At 46.7% G+C, this 15,745-nt stretch overlaps 1 long non-coding RNA gene across 1 annotated transcript; it reads left to right on the plus strand.

Annotated features, from left to right (window-relative positions):
* The first annotated feature begins 640 nt into the window (after positions 1 to 640).
* Positions 641 to 2,070, plus strand: LOC129532600 (uncharacterized). The gene is made up of 3 exons (XR_008678367.1): positions 641 to 734; positions 834 to 1,071; positions 1,400 to 2,070. It is a non-coding gene; the product is annotated as an uncharacterized lncRNA (long non-coding RNA).
* Positions 2,071 to 15,745: the final 13,675 nt, after the last annotated feature.

A 15,745-nucleotide genomic window follows, 5' to 3' on the forward strand; every position in this document is an offset into this window, starting at 1 on the left:
TCTGGAAATTAACTGAAATAAGAAAATCCTTTCCAATAAATGCCCATCCTGACTCATGCCTTAGAAAGGAATGGTCTGGCCGGGCGCGGTGGCTCACACCTGTAATCCCAGCACTTTGAGAGGCTGAGGTGGGCAGATCACTTGAGGTCGGGAGATAGAGACCAGCCTGGCCAACATGGTGAAACCCCATCTCTACTAAAAATACAAAAAAAAAAATAGCTGGGTGTGGTGGCAGGTGCCTGTGATCCCAGCTACTCTGGGGGCAGAGGCAGGAGAATTCCTTGAACCTGGGAGGCAGAGGTTGCAGTGAGCCGAGATCCTGCCATTGCACTCCAGCCTGGGTGACAGAGTGAGACTCTGTCTCAAAGAGAAGAGAAGAGAAGAGAAGAGAAGAGAAGAGAAGAGAAGAGAAGAGAAGAGAAGAGAAGAGAAAAGAAAAGAAAAGAAAAGAAAAGAAAAGAAAAGAAAAGAAAAGAAAAGAAAAGAAAAGGGAGGGAAGGGAGGGAAAGGAGGAGACCCTTGGGAACGGGGAAGTGGAGAAGCCAGGCCCCAAGGTCCTCTGGCATGATCATGAAATATCTTTTTTCTTTGAGAAATGCAGGCCTGGCTCCAATCAGCTAATTTTCAAACCTTTGATCCATTGATCCATTGGGCAGTCTGGGCTTGCTTGGTTCAGTGACAGACAGCAGAGGGTGAGAGAAATGGCACAGGGCTGAGAGCCTTGAAGTCACTGGGTGAGTCCCTTCCCCTTGCCAGGCCTCAGTTTCCCAGTCTGTAAAACAAGGGGGTTGGAGGGGTTGACTCTAGGGCTGACTCTGACCTTTTCTCTCCAGGCATAGGTGAACGGGGTGACCACACCAGGCCAGGGAAGAAACACGTGCCCAGCCTGCCATCTGCCCTCCTGTCTTGGAGCCAGGTCTTTCCACCAGCTTCCTTCATCTTTTAACACTTGGTGAAAAGGAATGACACGTCAGTCAAAGCCACTGGCCGGTGCTCATGGAGCATCTGGCAGGAGGAAGCCCCTTCCTGGCTGGCCTCCCATTCATCAGTCAGCGCCGCAGGCTGGGCCAGGTAAGGTTTCAGTGGCTGCTGATGGCGGCTGCCTGGCAAGGGTTCTGGCCAAGTCCGCCCCCTCGTTCCTTTCTAACTGGGCTTTGGGAAGCTTTCAGGACTTCCCAACTCGGCAGCATGCCCACTGCCACAGTCCCCACCCACCCTGCAACATGAGGAAGGCACAGAAGCCCAAGCCAGGCATAGCAGTGCTCCCTGCATCACCCACAGGCAGCCCGGGGAGCGTGGGCCTCCCGAGAGCCAGCCCAGGCCTGGATGGCCCACTGGGGAGGGCAAGGAGGGGAAGAGGGGAAAGGAGGCCGTGCCAAGGGCTGTACCTGTGTTTCAGGGACAGCTGTGGAACCTGAGCTGGGAGGCAGCTGTGAAAGGCAAGAAACAAGGAAAGGGGACAGAAGTCACCCGGTCGGTGAGCCAGCTCAGAGGCAGGCAGAGAAAGCAAGAGAAGGGGCCTCTCCTGCCGCCATCCTAACCTCCCAGGTCCTCCCCAAAGGCTCCCAGCCCTTCCCCAGACACTCCCCAGTCTCCTCCCTGTCCCCACCACCATCCCTCTGGCCCTGATTTACAGCTGGGCAGTCACAGGACAGATTCTGGTTAAGCCTCAGAAACATACACCCCGCAAGGGGTTTGGATTTTCTCCTTCCTACCCTCCCTCGAGACTCTTCCGTGGAGGAGGAAGAGAAGCAGATCCAGCCTGGAGAAGCCAGGCCCCGAGGCTCTCTGGCACCCTGACTCCAGCACCCTGGTCTAACATGCAGTAGGAGAAATGAGGTCTGGAAGGGTGAACAGGCAGCTGGCCCCCCATGAGGACTTGGCCTCAGGCCCTGGCTGGGTTGGCAACAGCTCTTGGCTCAGACAGGCTCCCTTGGAAACAAACCTCTGTTACTCACTTCTTTCCTCTAGTTGGCTGACAAGGGAGCCGAAGCTGTTGGCTCAAATCTTTTTTTTCTTTTTAACCTCTCCTCCATTTTTTTTTTCTGCTGCTAAAAAATTTGTTTTGCAAGATATAGTATAAGGCTCTTTTACTTCTTGAAGTTTCTTTAAGAAAATAATGGTGCTTACAAGAAAATTGTGATGACTCCCGGCGTTTGCACAGGACTTTGCTGTGTGTAAAATGCTTTCCTGGGTCTTTGCAACAGCCCCAAGCTGCAGACAAGGCAGGTCATTATCCCGTGAAATCGCAGGGGGACTCTGAGGCTCAGAGAGGAGAAGAAGCTTCCCAGGTCACACCGCTGGCAGGGTGAGGACCCGGGGACCTAGATTCTGCCAAAGAAGACCTTGAGCAAGTTTCTGTGTGGCCCCTCTTGGCCCCAGCAGCACAGCAGGGAAGAAAGGCCATCCTCCCACAGCCAATCCCCCTTTATCCCCTGGGCAACCTCAGGGAAGGGGAAATTGGTGGCACACGGATGTAACTAGAGTTGAGGAACACTAGGGAATGAACTCCTTCTTAGGCCCCACAGGGACAAAAATGGATCCCCTTGTCCCCGCCAACAGGGAAGCGGAATGCCTGGGGCTACACTACTTCTTGAGTAGCTACTGTGCATTCAGGCAGTCTGCAAACATTACCTCCTTTTTTTTTTTTTTTTTTTTTTAAGACAGAGTCTCATTCTGTCACCCAGGCTGAAGTGCAGTGGCACGATCTCCGCTCACTGCCACCTCTGTCTCCCAGGTTCAAGCAACTCTCCTGCCTCAGCCTCCAGAATAGCTGGGAATACAGGTGTGCACTACCACGCCCAGCTAATTTTTATATTTTTAGTAGAGGAGGGGTTTTGCCATGTTGGTCAGGCTGGTCTCGAACTTGTGACCTGGTGATCACAAAGTGCTGGGATTATAGGCGTGAGCCACCACGCCTGGCCAAACATTATCTCCTTTTAAACATGACAGCAAACTTCATGGTGGACATTATTCCCCTTTTATAAAATAAGTGAAACCCAGAAAGACGAAGTCACTGCCAAGGCAACACACGGGAATATGTGAAGCCATATTCAAACTCAGGTCTTTTTGACTCCAAAGCCTACGCTATTTCCACTGCCCCTGGGTTGCCACTCCCTGAAACCACCTGGCCCACTGTGCACAGTCTCCTCTGTGGAGGGAGAAGGCACAGACCACAGAGTGAACGTAGGCAGACAGCTCCACGTGGCCTTGAGCAAATCTCGTCCTGGACCCTCAGATAGACTCATGCCCAACACGGGGCTGGGCTCATCGCTTGAGCTTGAGGGTCCTTCTGATGTTTGGCCATCCTTTAAGTCTAACAATCCTGGGCCAAATAGTAATAAAACATTCTATTCAGCTCCAAAAATCCTTGTTTGATTCCTTTCCATGCCCCGCACACAGAGCTGGGAGTCCAGAGCGAACATAAGCCACACTTCGTTCTTGTCCTCACCGGGCTCCTAACAAAAGGTGGATGGACCATGAGAATGACATATGCACTTCTTCTGACCTCCCATTGCTGTCGGTGAAAATGGGTCATGGAAAGATGGGGAGGTCACAGCCATGACAGCTCAGAGGGCTAGATGCAGGGACTCACCAACCTCCTCTCTCTAGGAAGGGGCAGGGGATCCAGGATCCCCACTCTCCTGCCTAGTCTAGAAGCCCCTCATAGAGAGGGGCATAATTAACAGAAGGAGTTCCCTCCCAGCCGCCCGTCTACACTGGGGCATGGGCTTCAACATACAGGAGTATTCTAGGGGCTGGGCTGGGTGTTACACAGACAGTCACACCTCTAAGGCCGAAAGGGAGGTGACAGATGTGAGGAACCCACATGTTGAAGCAGAAGGACCCTCTGAGTAACCTCAATTTCATGCTTGTTCCCAGTGTACCTACTCTGTCCCATTCCTTGTGGCAGGGCCAGGAGAGAAAGACTTCAGAAGTGGAAGTCCCCACCTTTGAGGGGCTCCCAGGCCATGGGGACAGGTGGACTGTCTCTGGTACAAGGAGAAGTCAAGGGGGCAAGAGCAGGGGAGACAAGGTGCCATTGGGCATGGTGGGGAGCAATCGATTCTGCTTGGGGGGCCAGGGAAGGCCACATGGAGATGTCACTGAGAGGGACTTAGAGGGTGGAGGGACTCTGACAAATGGAGTTGGAAGGAGAAAGGCAGGGACAGTTCTACAGAAAGAGCAACAGAAAGTGCAGTCCAAAACCCAGCTCAGCCACACTGCAGCCCTGGGCTCACTCAGCTTCTCTGAAGCTATTTCCCCATCTTCAGAATGGAGAAAAAAATTCTCTAATCCTGGGAAATACCTTCCTGTGCACGCTCCCCTCACGCCTGCCTTCAAGGACTGCACTCTCTGTCTTCTCAGCTACTCTTCCCCCAAACATACCCTTTGGGAAACTAGAAATTTACAGAAGAGATATAAAACATAGAACACAAATGGTGGGACAACGCTTACTGTCAATCAATCAGTATATCCGGACATTTTACCAATAGGGAAACTGAGGCCTAGAGATATTGCTTGACCTGCCCAGGGTCAGGGACCAGAAGGACTAGAAGCTTCTTTTCTATTGCAGCCCTAACCACATTTGTGAGGGTAACACCTTTGGATCATCTTTCTTTTGAGGGGAAAAGGTCAGCCTTTGCTGTCCACTCCATACCCTGGCTCCTCTCTCCCATTCACGGCAACTTTTTGCATCCACCCTGTTCCACTGGCCATTGCTGTCACATGTCTGGGTCAGGATTTATGGGCTTGGTCCCCAGCTATGGAAGTCAGAATCAAATGAATGGAATAGCTCCTGACCCTGAACCAAAGGCCCCAGAATCTGAGGAGGCTTCAGCCTGTCTCAGTCACGGGGCCCGAGGGCAGAGGTGAAGGAGATGAGGGTCTCAGTTCCTCTGCCCAAGGCAGCCTTCTCCCTGGGGTGCCTGTGTGGAGGACTGACAGGTTAGGGCTTGCCAAGGGAGCCAAGGAATCTCAGTGACTGGCAGGAGAGGAGATGGGCCCATGACAAGGTGCATCAAGGACAGGTCATCCTGGGCTGTGAACAACAATTGCTCTCTTGACTAACATCCCTTAAGACCGAAAATTTGAGTGGTAGAAGTCACCAGATGACACCCAGAAGGGCATTTCCAGGCTGAGGCTGTGTCTGCCCGTCATGCAGGGAAGAACAGCTGTCAGGGTTGGGGGTTGCAGCCTGTGTCTCTCTGTGGCTTTGCTTAGACTCCTATTACATCTTCCACTGTGCATCCACCCCTGGATTCTCTAAGAGTTGGGGCTGTTTCTCAGGGGGCAGGCAGTTAGGGGAACTGCTTTGGGGAGAATGTAGGCATCCCAGGCCTCAAAGCAAAGCTACAAAGCCAGGAGCTAGCTGCAGCTTGGCAGCTACCACCTCGCTCGGAGGGCACTGGGAGTGGGAGCGTGAGAGCGCACAGAGGTCAGTAGACATGCCTGCAGCCCATGGCCCTCTAAGCCCCTCCAACCTGCCTCTCTATGTTGGATTGACTGATGCTTCAGCCTTGTTGGTTTTCCCAGGACTCTGGGACTGGAGCCCTGTTTTGGTCTCCACTCACAAGGGGATTGGATCATGCCACAACACTGTAGGTCCAGCCACCCTGGGAGGAGAGGAGGTCATGTCCAGGGTGGGATCTTGGTGGCACTGAGGGACCTCTATCTGCAGCAAATAACACAAAGCCTCAGACTGGAAAGGACTTCCCAGGCCATCTATCCGGAACTCCTCATCCTATGGAACCACCCTATGGACCACTCTGAGGTCCAGGATGGGGTCCTGCCCCCCACGACCGAGGAGTGAGGGATAGTTTGGAAACCCTGGGCGAGTCAGGAAGGGTTTCCTCTATTTGGGAGGAAACACTGACTTGGAAGCCCTGGGGAACTGGCCCCCACGACAGGGTGGGCGGATGCAAGAGAGGACTCTGCAAGGCCCATCCACCAGGCGCCTCCTCCAAAGCCCACCTATGGTATGGACAACCCCCCCACACACCCATGTGATCCATCCTACATGCACAGTACACATAAAACCAACTCTTAGAGGCCAATCGGAAATTCTTAGCCCTCATTTTGGCCAATAATTGCCAGTGCCTCCCTCAGAAACCATTCCCTGGGCTTCCAGGGAAGCTAAGCAGACCAATGAGAATGACGTCCTGGCTTTTTCTGACCTGCTGTTGCCGTAGGTGAAAAGAGGTCATGGGAAGAGAAGGAGGCAGGTGGCCAGGAGAAAATGGAGGTGAAGGCAAGGTCAGTCCATCTGAGGGCTTAGGCTCAGAGAATCGAGGTTGCTCTTGACAGTCTCTCCAAGATTTTCTAAAACACCAGGCCAATCAAGACATTTTTCAAAGCTCCAAGTTGTAAACAAGGGGCAACAGCAGAGCCGTCATTCTCGCATTGTAGTGGGTACCAGCATTACCCGGGGAGATTGTAAAAATGCAGATTCCCAGCCCCTTCTCCAGATTCAGAAGGACTGGGTGAGGGCCCGGCACCTGCATTCTAACAAGCTCTCTGCTTCTGTGATTCAGGCAGTGTGGGAGATCCACATTCAGAAGGACTGGGTGAGGGCCCTGCACCCGCATTCTAACAAGCCCTCTGCTTCTGTGATTCAGGCAGGGTGGGAGAGACCAGAGGAAGACACACTAAGAACCAGGGTGGCCTGAGTCACCAGGGAAGTTAAATTGTCACAAGCAGTGACATCTCGAGCCCCGCATCAACAACGAGGCTGTGCAGCCTCCAGGGCTCGGAGGAGCACAGGAGTGTGCCTACTGCCTCTGCAGCATGAGGAGCCGGGGACAAGCCCAACATGGAGCTGAGGGAGTGTCAAGATGCTACGCCTGAGCATGCAGCTGTGCTCCAACGAGTGAGCCAGGCGAGAAAGCTTGGGTGGGAGAGGAGCTGGGGCAGAGCCAAGGGATCAGAGAAGCAGGAATGGACAGCAGCACGGGATGGAGTGAACAGGAGGGTGGTCTGGGAGAGCCAGACACAGTGGGCTCTGAGCTCCCAGCCGCACAGGGCCTGCCCGGGGCACAACAGAACACTTGCTGAGGGAGGAAGGCAAACACTACAGAGTCTGCACAGGCCATTACAGCTGTGCAAAGAACACTCACAAAGAGAGCTTGGAAAGATGTAAATAGCTACATTTCGTGATCATCGGGTTCCTTTTTTCCATAAACTTTGCTTAAGTTCATAATAAAAAAAATAAACACAGGCAAATTACACTTACTTCACCCAGTCATTTCTGGGTGGTAAGTTCTGTATTAAATTCAGAATTCATACGCGTGGGTTGAACTTCCCATATCAGCCAAAAAGCGAGCCCTGGGGAGAAGGGCAGATGTGGAGGTTGTTATACTCTCAAACAGCCCCTTAAATGGCCCTCTGTCCCCACCAATTCTCTGTCATCGCTGCGTCCCCTGCTATGTCCATCCTGCTCATACCAGAAAAATCTGCGCTCAGAAGCAGGCAGAGGTTTGCCAAATTCAATTCTTCTGGTTTATTTGTGGGAAATGGGAGTGAGAGGAAGTCTGATGTAGTGGAAAGAGCACTAGACAAGAAGTCAAAATATTTGAGTTAATTTCAAGCACTCACTTGTCCTTTGTGAAATTGGGAAGTGACTTTCCCCAGCAGGCCCTCGCTTCTCCCAACTGCATAGTACAGGAGGGCATGAGTGATCTGTTGCTGCATCACGATGGCCCCCAAATGCGGCAGCTTAAAGCGACAAACATCTATCATCTCGCAGTTTCTTGGGGTTAGGAATCTGGGAGTGGCTGAGTTGGGTGGTTCTGGCACAAGATCTCTTATGAGGTTGCAGTCAAGATGTGCTCTGGGGCCACAGTCAGCCCGAGGTTACAGTGGGGGAAGATCAGCTTCCAGGATCACACGCATGGCTGTTGGCAGACTCAGAAGATCCATTTCCAAGCTTATGCATGTGGTTGTTGGCAGGCCTCAGTTTCTTATGACAGAGGCCTCCCCCTAGGTTGCCTCATGACATGGAAACTGGCTTTCCCCAGAGCAAGTGATGAAAGAGACAGAGACAGAGACAGAGACAGATGGAGAACCCAAGACAGAAGCTACTGCCTTTCCATAATCTAATTTCGGAATTATCCAAGTGACTATTTCCAAGTGACATCCATCATTTCTGCCATATTCTAGTCTCTAGTGGACTAGTCACCAAGTCCAGTCCACACTCAAGAAGAGGATAATTAAGCTCCGCCTCTTGAGGGGTGTAGTGTCAATGAATTTGTAGACACATCTTCAGAGCCACCACAAGGAGTTTGATCCAGTGACTCTCAAGGTTCCAGGTCTGTGGTTATGATGCCCCGATCCCTGGTACATTAGGCATGGTGAAGAGAAAAGGACCAGAGGTGTCTGCTGCACTTCGTCTAGGTGGGCTGTGTTCTCCTCTCAGTAGAGGGGGCCTGGAGATGAGGGATGGAGATTGAGGAGGTGTGCTTCTCAGATGGATGCACACATCTGGAGGGCTGCCATTCTCCCCAGTGATCCCCAAGCCTTAGAGTGACTGCCAAAAGGGTTCTATAAGCACATGGCTGGGGCCTCTGACTTGAGTGCCTCCTGCTGCAGCAAGGAACAAGGTTCCACCCCCTCAGTAGATCTGGGGCCTGGTGGCTGGAAAGGGAACCCTCCCCAGGGACAAGCCAACCAGAGATGTTCCCAGGCTCCGTCTTTATTCCAAAGGAATAGGGAGGACCAATGCCAGGGCATTAGGGGGTGAACCAGGAAGGGTGTAAGCCCAACCCTCTCCTACTGACCAAGGAAAGAAGGGAACAGAAAATCACTTAACATCAGGTTCTCCTAAGAGGTCTTGCAGTGCGAGGTAAATCACCTAAGCTTGGTGTTGGGTACATCTGGGTTTCAGTACGGGCTCTGTCACTGCTACCTATGTCCCCAGCCACTCTAGGCTTCTTTCCTTACCTACAAAATGTGCATAATGAGAGATTCATATCATAGAGCTGGGAAAATTAGAGAATCCATTTAAGACCCTTAGAGTAGTGACTAGCTCATAATTAGCACTCAATATTATTATTGTTAAGTTTGCAAAAGATATCAGGGTTCATTCAGCTCCACTGCACACCTTGCATAGGAATTCCCTCCAACTGATGATGGTAGAGGATGCTTGGGCCACTGCTTTGAGGACCTGGGATCTCACTACCTGCCCTGGCAGCCAAGGACCACAGGGCCAGCCCACAGATGGGCAGCTCACACTGGACCCGGAGCCATAATCAGCCTTTCTACAGCTGCCTCCTCCACTTCTGTTCCTTTTGTAACCCAATAGCAAACAATAGTTTTGAATTTAAAGTAGCCCTGTAACACAGGAAAGGAAAAATAAAAGTGCACCCTCCTATTTTAGCTTAGGTGAAATCTCCTTGGCAATCCCCCAAACGTTTGACTCAGCCTCACTTGCATCTTGTTTCATTTTAAAGCCAAGTTATAACTGACACATGCGATCGAAAGCCCGGTATGTTACAGGGATGGGGAAGGAGGATGCCTGCTCATAAGACTAAGTACGACCATTCAGACTGGGAGTAAGCAGATGCGTGTGCTGTCGAGTATATTGGCCAGAGAGGTGTATCTATAACTGGAAGGACACGTGTGTGTGCGTGTGTGTGTGTGTGTATACAGGAGGGTGAGTGGTGTGGACTGTTATGTGCGTGTGTGGATAAGTTGGGGGAGTGTATGCCTGGGTGTAGGTGTGTGGGGGTATGTTGGGTGTGTGTAAGTATGTGGGTATGGGTGAGGACTATCCTGGTGGCTCCCTGGCCAGGGCACAGTGATCCCCAACTGCAGAGCAGCCACTAATTTGGGAGTGCATTTCTTTTTATACCAACTGCCCCACTCTTTTCAGGAAGCTGCATTTGTTGGCCAGGATTTGAGATTTCTTTCACTGAGGCCTCCGGAGAGACATTCCAACGGTGAACATAGAGCACAAACTCGAGAAATAAAACCACATGTACTGCCTCAAAGGCAACAAGGCAGGAGGGTGTAAAAAACCCCAGGGGGAGATACAAAGGCTCAAAGTTCTGCAACCCACACCCCTTGGAAAGAGAGTAGGGTCAGCTCCTCTCCCACCCCAAACTCCCAGTTTGAATTTTTTAAAAAATCACCCTTATAAGCAAACATCTGCCACTCTCCGGCTTCTGAATGAAAGGTGAAGATCAGAAAAAGGAATCTTTGTGTTTTCATTAGGTATTTTAGCAAATGCAATGAGGACATTCAGATTTGATTTCCCTGTTTTGTACACACACATGAGTCGGTGCTAAGAGGATTACTTTTCCTGGAGCTGCGTCCTTCCTAAAGGCCCTGGTCAAAAGAGACCCTTGTACAACAGTGTTTTCTCTGATTCCTCTGGCTTTTCTTCCTTGCCTCAATGTGCACACATCTAGCTTGCTCCTAAATCCACCCACCTCACAGACTTTGGGATAACGATGGTCCCGGCACTCCATTCTCCTCCTGCCCGGGTTCCTTAGTAAAGCTGGAGATGAACATTAGTGCTTGGTTCAGCAGCATCCGAAAGGGAAACGGTGGCCTCCTCGAGCCCTCGATGCCCCATAGAAAAATGTAGCCTTTTTGCCTCTGCTCCGATGAATGGCTTTTCGAGGGTTTTCATTAGGACCGGGTCTGCTGGTGCAGAAAGCCTCACAGATGTTGACATTTTTTCATCCCTGGGTTAAGATGTCTTCCATAAGCTTTTATTCCTCATTTGTTACTTCTTTATTATCCGGGAGGTTTTGCCTCCTCCCTCTTCTCCTTTCTCTGAAGAGAGCAGCGGTAGCTGAGCCCATCATTATCTCGGCCCTTTTCTCCTGCCTCCAGAGGCAGCCCGGGGCTCGGGTCCCATTGTGGCAAACAGCAGGTAGCTGAGGCAGGCCGGGTCACTCCCCAGACCCTTTTGTGCGGCCGTCCCCTCCTCCCTGCAGCTTGGTTCTGGGGATGTAAAAGGTCAGGAGCAGCCAAGCTTCCATACCTGAGCTTTTGTCTGGGGCTGGAGGCAAATGATTTTAGAAGCAATTTCTTGGAAAGCAGCCCGGAGACTCCCGTCTCCCTCATTAAAATGCACAGCTGTACTCCTAGCCCACTCCTTGGGGCTGGGGGTGAGGGGACAGGGGGATTAGCTCAGATCATCTGGATCCAAAAATGCCCTGAGAAAAAACTTTCTACCCAGAGGATGGTTGAGACAATTCAAATGGAAGCCTAGAGGCCCCTGAGATGCTAAGCAGTGTTTTGTAATAAACAGAGTGTGGTGTTCTGTCACTTTTGACTCTTCTTTGTTTTTAGTCGTAGCAGCCTGCAGCCTCCCTGCAACCTCCCTTTCCTTACCTGTCAAATGGAAATGATCCACCCTCCCTACCTGCCTCACACAGTTTACTAGTTATTCTGTGGATCCAAGGAGGTGATATAGAAACTGTTTTGCAAGCCATAAGATTCCATACGGCATTCACCATTTTTGCCCTCTGCTGCCTGTATGGACCCTGACTTGAATATAAGCCATCCCATAATGCAGTTAATTTTTCTGAAAATTATAGAGCAGAGATACAGGCAGATTTAAGGGCCTTAGGGCATGTGGTTCCAAGCCCTGCCCAAGCTTATGCTTTGCAGGTGAGGAAGGTCTCGGGGCAAGACAGGCTTTCATGGTGGTAAATTCCTTGAGGTTTGATGTTGCTCCCCTTAGAAGGCAGCTATGGGAAGCCACCTGCAGAAAGCTGGTGTGCAAATTTATGTAGGGAAAGATAAAAAGGGCCCGGGGTGCTCACTGGCCACCAGCTTAATATAAGCCTTTGCAACCTGGCTGCTAGAAGAGCCAATGGGAGCTTAAGCTGCCTACCGGAAAGAAGGGGGTCCCCCAGGCTCAACCCAGGGTGCTGAGACCTTTCTGGACATCACATCTGGAGAGAACTGTGCAGGTACAGAATTCTGCTCAAGGGAAAGAGACTAGAATCATGAAAGGACTAGAAATCTCACTCTTACAAACACTGACTGGGGAAGCTGAAGCTGCTTCCCCTATTTGAGAGTTCAGGGATATTCGTAGGGAAGGGGAATCGGGCTCATTCTGTGTAGCCCTAGGGACAGGCACTGGGACTGCAGAGTGGAAGCTGAAATGAAAATGTTTTGAGCACATGAGAGGAAAATATTTCAAATGCCCAGAATTTAAGAGAGAGTGAACAATCTATCACTAAGGGTAATCTAGCAAAGTGGGATACTGGGGAGAAGATTCATCATCCCTGAGCATTCATTTAGGGCTTACTCTGTGTCAGGCCCAACATGTCCTTTCTAATCATGAAATTACTCCATTCTTTGATTTATTAAGAAATATAACATTCCTTTTAAACAACCAGGTCTCACAACTCACTATCATGATGGCAACACCAACGGGGATGGTGCTAAACCATTAATGAGAAGCCAGCCCCATGATCCAAACACCTCCTACCAGGCCCCACCTGCAGCACTGGGGATTACATTTCAACATGAGACTTGGGCGGGGAAATAGATCCAAACCGTATCAACAAACATAGGCAAATCACATCTATTTTAATATACTAGCAATGAATACATGGACACCAAATATAAAATATGATATATAATCAAGAAAATGAAATATTTAGGTGTTAATACAACATATAATCAAGAAAATGAAATATTTAGGTGTAAATATAACTAAAGATGTCCAGCACTTATGTGTTGAAAACATCAAAATGCTAATGAAAGAAATCAAAGAAAAATCTAAGTAAATGGTTGACATATGATAGTCATGGATAGGAAGACTCAAAATAGTAATGATGTCAAATTTCCCCAAATTGATATACAGGTGCAACACAATTCCAATCAAAATCTCAGCAAGATTTTTGTAGATGTAGACAAGCTTATTCTAAATGTATATGAAAAAGCAAAGGGAGTTGAATAAGTAAAACAGTTTGGGGAAAATAATTTGGGAAAAATCATATTACCTGATTTTAAGACTGATTAGATAGCATCAGTAACCAAGTCAGCATGAGGAATAGATACAAAGATCAATGAAACAGAATAGAGAACCCAGAAATAGGTCCTAGATATTCTAGGTATGAGCCCCACACAAGTAGGGCCAACTCATTTTTGACAAAGGTGCAAAAGCAATTCAATGGAGAAGGGATAGCCTTTTTAAGAAACAGTACTAGAGCAAATAGATACTCTTGGGCAAATAAGAAGGAAGAAAAAGAAAGGAACCTCAACCCCAAAATCATACCTGTTACAAAAATTAATTAAAAATGGACCATAGATTTAAATGTAAAACATAAAACTATAAAACTTTCAGAAGATAACATAAGGACAAATCTTCAGGACCTGTGGTTTAGTGAAGAGTTCATAGACCAAAAGCAAAAAAAAAAAAAAAAAAAAAAAAAAAAAAAAGACAGAAAAAAACTTTTAAGTGATAAATTGGACTTAATCAACACTACAAACTTTTGCTCTATAAAAGCCCCTCTTAAGAGGAAGAAAAGACAAGTTATACACTGGGAGAAAATATCTGCAAACAGCATATCTGAAAAAGGACTCATATCATATCTAGAATATATAAAGAATTCTTAAAACTGAAGAGTAAAAAAATCAAACAATTTAAGTAGAAAAGTGGTAAAAGACATGAAGAGAAATTTTAATGAAGAGTATATAAAAATAAAAAATAAGCAGATGAAAAGATGTTAAACATCACTAACCAATAAAAAAATGCAAATAAAGACCGCAATTAGATATCACCACATATCTATTAGATCAAGTAAAATTTCAAAATAGCCACAATACCAAATCATGGCCAGGATGTGGAGAAACTGGATTTCTTAAACATTGCTGTTGGTAATGTAAAATGATTCAGTCACTCTGGAAAACAGCTTGAAAGTTTCTTTTAAAATTACCATACCTCACAGCAATTGCACTTCTAGGTATTTATCCCAGAGAAATGAAAATGTATGTCAACATTAAAACCTATACGTAATTATGCTAAGCCACTTCATTTTTATTATCCCCAACAGGAAACAACCAAAATGTTCTTCAATAGGTGAATGGTGAAATAAACGGCGGAACATGTATACTACAGAAAACTGCTCGGCAATGAAAAGGAATGAATTATTGATACATGCAATAGTTTGAACTGATCTCAAAGTCATTATGTTAAATGAGAAAAAAAAAAAAAGCCAAGTTCAAAAGGTGACATACTGTATGATTCCATTTATATAACACTCTTGAAATGACAAAATTATAGTGTTGGAAAACAGGTTAGTGGTTGCCAGAGGTTAGGGATGGTTGGAGAGAGGGGGATGGGTGTAACTATAAAGAGGTAGCACAAGAAAGATTTTCATGGTGATGAAATAATTCTGCATATTGACTGTGAGGTGCTTACAAATATACACATATGATAAGACGACATAGAACTATACACACACATTGTACCAGTGTCAAATTCCTAGTTTTAATATTATACTATAACCATCTAAAATGTAACAACGGGGGGAAACTGAGTGAAGAGCACATGGATCCTCTTTGTACTACCCTTGTAAATTCCTGTGAACTTATAATTATTTCAAAATAAAAAGTTTAATTAAAAATCAGTTGCATTTCTATATACAAGTAATGAACAATTGGGAAATAAAGGTTTAAAAACTTCATTTACAAATAGTACTTAAAAATACTTAGAAATGAATTTAAAGAAAGATGTTCCAGACCTATAACCTTAAAACTACAAAATATTATTAAGGGAAATTAAAGAAAACGTAAATAAATGGAGAGGCATACCATGTTCATGGATTTGAAGACGCAATATTTTTAAAAGTTTTTTCTAAAAACTGACCTATAGACTCAATACAATCCTCATCAAAATCATAACAGACTATTTTGGAGAAACTGATAAGTTGATTCTAAAATAATATGAAAAAGCAAAGAGTTAAAAATTGCCAAAATAATTTAAAAAATAAAAGCAAGTTTGAAATGCTTGCATTACCTGATTTCAGGATTACTATAAAACCACAATAATCAAAATTGTATGGCATTGGCATGGTTATAGATCAGTAGAACAGAGTAGAGAGTGCAGGAATAGACTCGCATTTATATACTCAATTAATTTTTTTTACAAAAGTGCCAAGACAATTGAATGAGGAATGTATAGTCTTTTTACAAAGTGGTACTGGATATCTTTATGGGGAGGAATTAAGTTTTAAACCTTATTTCACATCATATGCAAAATGATCAAAATAGATAATAGACCTAAACATAAGAGCTAAAATGATAAGAATTTCTGGAAGAAAACAGGAGAAAATCTTTGTGACATTGTGTTGGTAAAGATTACCTAAACATGACACACAAAGATTATCTAAACTTAACACAAACAGCATTAATCATAAAAGAAAAATATAATAAAATAGATTTCATAAAAATTAAAAACTTCTATTCACTTAAGGACACATTTAAGAAAATGAAAAGACAAGCCAGAGACTAGGAGAAAATATCTGTAAAATATATACATAGTGAAAGGCTTGTATACAGAATAATAAGAAAGCAAACAATACAGATTTTAAAAATGGACAGAATATTTGAACAGACGCTTCCCACAGAAAATATATGGGCAGCCAATATGAACACGACTAGGCAACAAGGAAATACAAATCAAAACTACAATGAAATACCCAATATACCCATTAGAATGGGTTTTTTTTTTAACTGTCATCGCAAGGAGTTAGTGAAGATGTAGAAAAACTACACTCTC

The sequence above is a fragment of the Gorilla gorilla genome, chromosome 2 (genome assembly GCF_029281585.2).
Source record: "Gorilla gorilla gorilla isolate KB3781 chromosome 2, NHGRI_mGorGor1-v2.1_pri, whole genome shotgun sequence".
Lineage (NCBI taxonomy): Eukaryota > Metazoa > Chordata > Mammalia > Primates > Hominidae > Gorilla > Gorilla gorilla.